The following is a 6,000-nucleotide window of genomic DNA, read 5'->3' as shown; positions in this document are numbered from 1 at the left end:
GCTCCCGTGGGGGCGGCCGAGTGGAGTGGGCGTCGCAGGCCGTGGCTCTTGTGCCTGTGAGTGTCGGTGGAGACATTGCACTGCCGGCGACCGGTGCTGCCCACGGGCGCTGACGGTAACCGAGCTCCTGGACTTGTGACGCAGCACCCTGGAATGGCGGCGACGAGTGGGTCGATGGCCGCGGGATGCACTGAGGGGGACTCGGCAACTTCCACCCAGCTGGGCGAGAGTCCCTCCTCGGAGCTCGATCGAGACCAACGGCTGAACCAGCGACTAGATGCCATACTTGATGCGATCGCCTCGACTAAGGACGTGTTGCACCAAGACATCGCCCAAGTGGCCGTGGGCCTGGGGCTGCTGCGCGCAGATCACGCGAAGCTAGCGGACAAAGTTAAGGACCATAACCAACTATTGCTGGACCTGAAACCGTCGGTGGTGGCCGCGGAACATAAGATCACTGATATGTTGGCCCGGTTGGACGCGTTGGAACGGAGGGCGGAGGATGCAGAAGGCCGCAATAGGCGGAACAACGTGCGGGTCGTCGGCCTTCCGGAACGGATTGAGGGGGAGGATGCAGTGGCCTATATGGAGAACTGGTTCCGCACTGTGGTGGCGCCGGAGGGGCTCACTCCTTTCTTTACGCTAGAGAGGGCCCACCGGGTACCTGCTCGCCCACCGGGGCTTGGTCGCCCCCCCCGCCCGATGGTGGTGAGACTCCTCCACTACAAAGACCGGGATCTTCTCATTCAGCGGGCCAGGATGTCGGGCCCCTATGACGTGGAGAATAGTAGGGTTACGATCTTCCCGGACTACACCCAAATGGTCCAGAAAAACCGGGCGTCGTTCCTGGCAGTGAAAAAGGAGCTCAGGGAGGAAAGCATTCAGTACTCCTTGCTCTACCCAGCTAAGTTGCGGATCATGTTGGATGGGTCTACGCACTTTTTTCAGACTCCGGACGAGGTTTGGCAATGGCTGGAGTTGTACAGGGCGGGTACGGACAGATCGCATAAAAGCAGGCGAGATGAGCCCAAGCAGCCCCGGGTGAGACAATCGCAACGCATCCGATCCCGCAACAGGCGCCAACGGGAGAGGCGGGAGGCCCAAATGGCGGCGGAAAAGAGGGATGCACTCGCAGCGACGGCGGCCATTACAGGGTCGCAACAGAACAGTGAACGTGCGGACACTGACTCGGGAGGAGAAGGCGGCAGGTCGGGAGAGGAACTTTCAGAAGCGGACAGTTCGAAGGGGCCGGAGGTGACCCCACAGACCTCGGATGGTATCTTTTGCGGCTGACATTGGGTTGGATTGAGCTAGATCGGGACTTCATGGTGGGGTGGTATCCTGTTGATAGGGGGCCGGGACGCCGGGAGGGGGGGATCTGTGCTTCAAGAGGGATGGAGGCGCGGGGCGTGGGCTCCGCTCGCTGAGGTCGGCGGTGACTCACCCCCCTTGGGCCCTTAAGGCCGCCTGTGGTGGAGACCACAGGGTTATGAGTGTGAGAAGTTGTTTCAAGGTTTGGATGGGGGCGGACATTGGGTTCGTGTGCTCTGTCCTGGGGAGCGGGGTTTGGGAAGTTTTTCTGTTTTGGGTGTGTTTGGGGGGGGGCAACTGCACTGGGGGGGTTATGAACATTCGTTATTTGATTTGGACTGTACGAAGTTGGAATGGGGACATTACCTAATCTGAAATGCCTAACGTGGAATGTCCGGGGGCTGCGAACTATGGTGAAGCGTCATAAGGTCCATGCATATCTTGTACGCAGGGGGGTTCAGATTGCTATGCTTCAGGAGACTCATCTCACTAAGAAGGAATGTACTGCCTTGCAGAAAAGATGGCGGGGCCAGGTGTTTGGCACCACCTACTCAGCGTATGCCAGGGGGGTGCTGATCTGGGTGAGGGCGGGGATACCCTTTCAATTGCTGAATCAAGTAGTGGATCCGGATGGCCGGTTTGTGGCGGTGGAGGGGAGGTTATATGGCCGGGATGTGGTTTTCTGCTGTGTGTATGCGCCAAACACTGATCAAGCTCGATATCTTGATAGCCTCTCAGGGGCGTTAGCCTCCTTCCTGGCGGGCCCGATAGTGCTAGGGGGGGACTTTAACTCGATTACTGATGTGGCTCTGGATAGGTCCCATCCCCCTCTGGTGGACTCCCCGGTGCGCAGGCTGACCGCGCACAGGAAGGACTGGCAGGATAGGTGGGGGCTGCTGGATGTCTGGAGGGAGCGGCACAGGGAGACCAGGGATTACTCCTTTTACTCTGCGCTTCATGACCTGCATGTCAGGATTGACTCGGTGCTCTGTGGTGGATCCCTAGCTCCGTTGGTCTCCCATGCGGAGTACTTAGCTAGGACTATCTCAGATCATAATCCCCTATTGGTGCACATTCAGTGGCAGAGGGAGCGCTCAGTTATACCAACGTGGCGGCTTCGGCCGGAGACACTTGAGGATCCTGTCTTCCAAGACGTGGTTCGGCAAGGCATTGATAGCTATTTCGGAATGAATGCGGGCACGGCCACGAGTAGGTCCATTGAATGGGATGCAATGAAAGTGGTGGCGAGGGGAGTGTGTCTGGGCAGGTTCTCGAATGCTCGCACGGCTGTGTTGAATGACCTCGTGACAGCGGAAGATAGGTTGAGGGACCTGGAGCGCCGCAGGCCGGCTAGACCGGACTTACAAGCCCAGCTATTAGAAGCGAAGGAGGTGGTTGCCACTGAGACGGAACGTTTGCGATGCTATGACTATAAGCAGTATATCGTCAGGGCGCATGCGGAAAGGGACAAGATGGGTACCCTCTTGGCCAGACTGGCCAACCCGGAACTTAGGGGCTCCCCGATCCTCGGCATTCGCACTGCGCAGGGGGAGATGGTGTACAACCAGGCAGCGATATTGGAGTGCTTTAGGGGGTACTATGAGGAACTGTACCAGAGTCAGCTGGAGGTGGGGGTCCAGGACATTGTGGAATACTTGGGGGAGAGGCAGCTTCCGGTCCTTGCTGAGGAGGACTCGAAGGAACTGGGCGGCCCGGTAACGCTCACGGAAATACGGGCGGCCATAAAGCATATGGCCCGCAACAAAACGCCCGGGGTGGACGGATTACCGATTGAATTTTATCAGCTGTATGCGGATATTTTGACACCCAGATTGCTGACGGTGTATGCTGAAGCATTCGAGGCTGGGGCGCTGCCCGGATCCATGCGGGAGGCCTTGATTGTGCCGCTCCTGAAGCCAGGCCGGGACGCAGCGGACGTGCGGTCTTACCGCCCGCTGTCCATGCTGACGGTGGATTATAAGATTCTGAGCCGGATACTGGCCACCAGGCTGGCCCCGTATATGACGGGCCTGGTACATAGGGACCAGGCCGGGTTCATACCCACGAGGAGCACGGCGCTGAATGTTCGCCGACTGGTGGGGATAATGGACGCCATTTTGGACGGGGAGGGTGCCCCTGCGGTCCTATCTGTAGACATCGAGAAGGCCTTTGATAGTTTGGAATGGCCGTTCCTGGACGGAGTTTTGGAGAGGTTTGGTATGGGCGAGGGGTTCCGCAGGTGGACAAGGGTCTTGTATGCATCGGCGACGGCGAGAGTACGTTTGGGCGGCCTGGTGTCTGCGGCGTACCCGGTGGGCAGGGGCACGCGGCAGGGGTGCTCTCTGTCTCCCCTGTTGTTTGCTCTGGCGATGGAACCTTTAGCGGTCCATGCGAGGTCGGGTGTCGTGTACTTGGGGATAGCCAGGGGCGAGCAGTGGCATTATATATCGCTTTATGCGGATGACTTGCTCCTGTACCTGGCTGACACCTCCCGGGCGTTGGCCGGTGCTATGGAGCTGCTGTCGGAGTTCGGCCGGCTGTCAGGCCTTAAGGTCAATTGGGCGAAGACTTGTGTGTTCCCGCTGCGAGCGGGTTCACCTGCTCCTGACGGAGACTTGGACGTGGTGTGGGAACCATCTTGTTTCACCTATCTGGGTGTTCGCATTTACCACGCTACCGCAGACCTATTGGAGGGCAACATTGGTCGTTGTGTCCGGGCACTGCGGGGCAGCTTGTCTTTCTGGTCGACCCTCCCGCTGACGGTTCTAGGCAGGATTGCCCTTCTGAAGATGGTGGCACTCCCCCGCTTTCTCTATTATTTCCGGACGCTGCCCATATGGATTCCCCAAGGGGTCTTCAGAGACCTGAGGTCGATGATTATTGGCTTTCTGTGGGGGCATGGCCGCCGTAGAGTGGCCCTGACCACGCTCCTCCGCCCGAAGATGGAAGGGGGTATGGCTGTGCCTGACTTTGAGCTGTATTACCTAGCGGCTCAGCTGCAGGTTCTAACACAGAACGTGGCTAGGGTGTTCAGGGGTCCGGAGGAGGACCGGGATCGGGGGATGCAACGCCATGTGTTGTCCTATATTATCATGCAGCAGAGGCTTGAGTTGCGGGCCCTCACCGTGGAGGAAAGGACGCTCCGTTTGTGTTGGCAGAGGAGCCTTCGGAGAGCGAGGGCTTCGCGGCCTTATGCACCGGAGATTCCGATCGGCATGCTGACGGCCTTGCCGCACGGGGGTGATTGGTCCCCGTTGCTGGCTTGGGAAGAGATGGGATTGCAGGTGGTGGGCGACCTGTATATAGATGGGGCGTTGGCACCGTTTGAGGTGCTCCGGGACCAGTTTGGGCTGCCTGACGGGGGGTTCCTCCTACACGCGGCAGTGGTGGCTGCCGTACAGAAGCACTGGAAAGGGGGGCTCGTAGAACCAACGACGACTATGGCGTGCCAATATGTGGTGATGGCAGCTGGTACGGTTAAGGCTGTGACGTGCCTCCATAATAGGATGCTGCATGAGGGTCTGGAGCCGCTCCTGGGGCTCAAGTCTAAATGGGAGGAGAGTGTGGGCCGCCCCATACCGGATACGGCGTGGGGACACATCCTGCGACGTACGTGGAAGGGCACGAGAAATGCGCGCTTTCAACAAGTACATTTCTATGTGCTTCATAGGGCCTATTTAACCCCGGAGAAATTACAGCGGTACTTCCGGGTGCCGGATGCCCGATGCCCACGGTGTTCGTCTTTGGGTGCGGACATGGATCATTTGTTTTGGGGGTGCCCGCAATTGGGGACCTACTGGGCAGAGGTAGGGGAACTCCTGAATGAAGTGTCTGCCAGGGAGGTGGACTTTGATATGGCGGCGTGCCTGTTGCTCTGGTTCCCGCACACCAAACGCACCAAGGTGACGAGCAAATTTATTGACCTGGGTCTGATACTGGCGCAGAGGGAGATATCGTGGCACTGGAAGTCCAGGGGGGGGCCCTCGCTGCGTAGGTGGAGGAATGAATTGCTGCGGTGGTCTGCTTGCGAGAGTGTGCTCCGGATGAAACAGGCTGTTAAGTTGGGGAATGAGAGGGTTCTGGACGCGGCGCGTGCATGGGAGCAGGTGGTGCAGGCCCTGCGTGACTCTATGGTGGATGACGGGGATGGAGAGGACTGAGCCGGTGGACACCACGGGGCGCACACAGAAGAGCTAATTTCCGCGCTGTGGTAGATCCATCCAACTCGACAGGGCGAGGGGTACTCCTAGCAGTTGCCAGGGGGGGGGGGCCTTGGGGGGGACTGGTTTATGGGACTTGGGGTGGGACGGAAGCCATTAGGGGGTGGCTAGCCTGGGTGCCTAGGCTCTACTAGGGAGGTTGCGTGCTGTGGCAGTGGGGGAGGGCTGGGGGAGCGGCCAGGCGAGTTGGGGCGGGGGCGCTTAGGGGGAGCCCCGAAGCGCGGGATGTTACTGCATTAGTTTTGGGATGGCTGACGGAGATTTTGTTGTGGGGGGGGGGGTGAAAAGCAGATACGTACGATGGCTTTTCGACCATGGTCCCTGTGGGACTTGCACTGTGATTTTCTCCTATTGCTTGGCTCAACATGCCGCCCGGCCTCCGGGATGCGGGCTGAATGGCTGTGTACAGTTTGGATTTATTATTGGACAGTGGGGTGTCGCAGGGGCACGGGTTGATTGTTTGTATCCT

The 6,000-nt window shown here is 58.9% G+C and overlaps 1 protein-coding gene across 2 annotated transcripts in view; it reads left to right on the top strand.

Annotated features, from left to right (window-relative positions):
• LOC144752187 (rho GTPase-activating protein 20-like) overlaps positions 1-6,000 on the top strand; it is a 499,614-nt gene that overhangs the window by 205,130 nt on the left and 288,484 nt on the right. The window lies entirely within an intron of this gene.

The sequence above is a fragment of the Lissotriton helveticus genome, chromosome 4_2 (genome assembly GCF_964261635.1).
Source record: "Lissotriton helveticus chromosome 4_2, aLisHel1.1, whole genome shotgun sequence".
Taxonomy (NCBI): domain Eukaryota; kingdom Metazoa; phylum Chordata; class Amphibia; order Caudata; family Salamandridae; genus Lissotriton; species Lissotriton helveticus.
The sequence above is the reverse complement of the archived record's forward strand: the minus strand, read 5'-3'. Positions and strand labels throughout refer to the sequence as shown.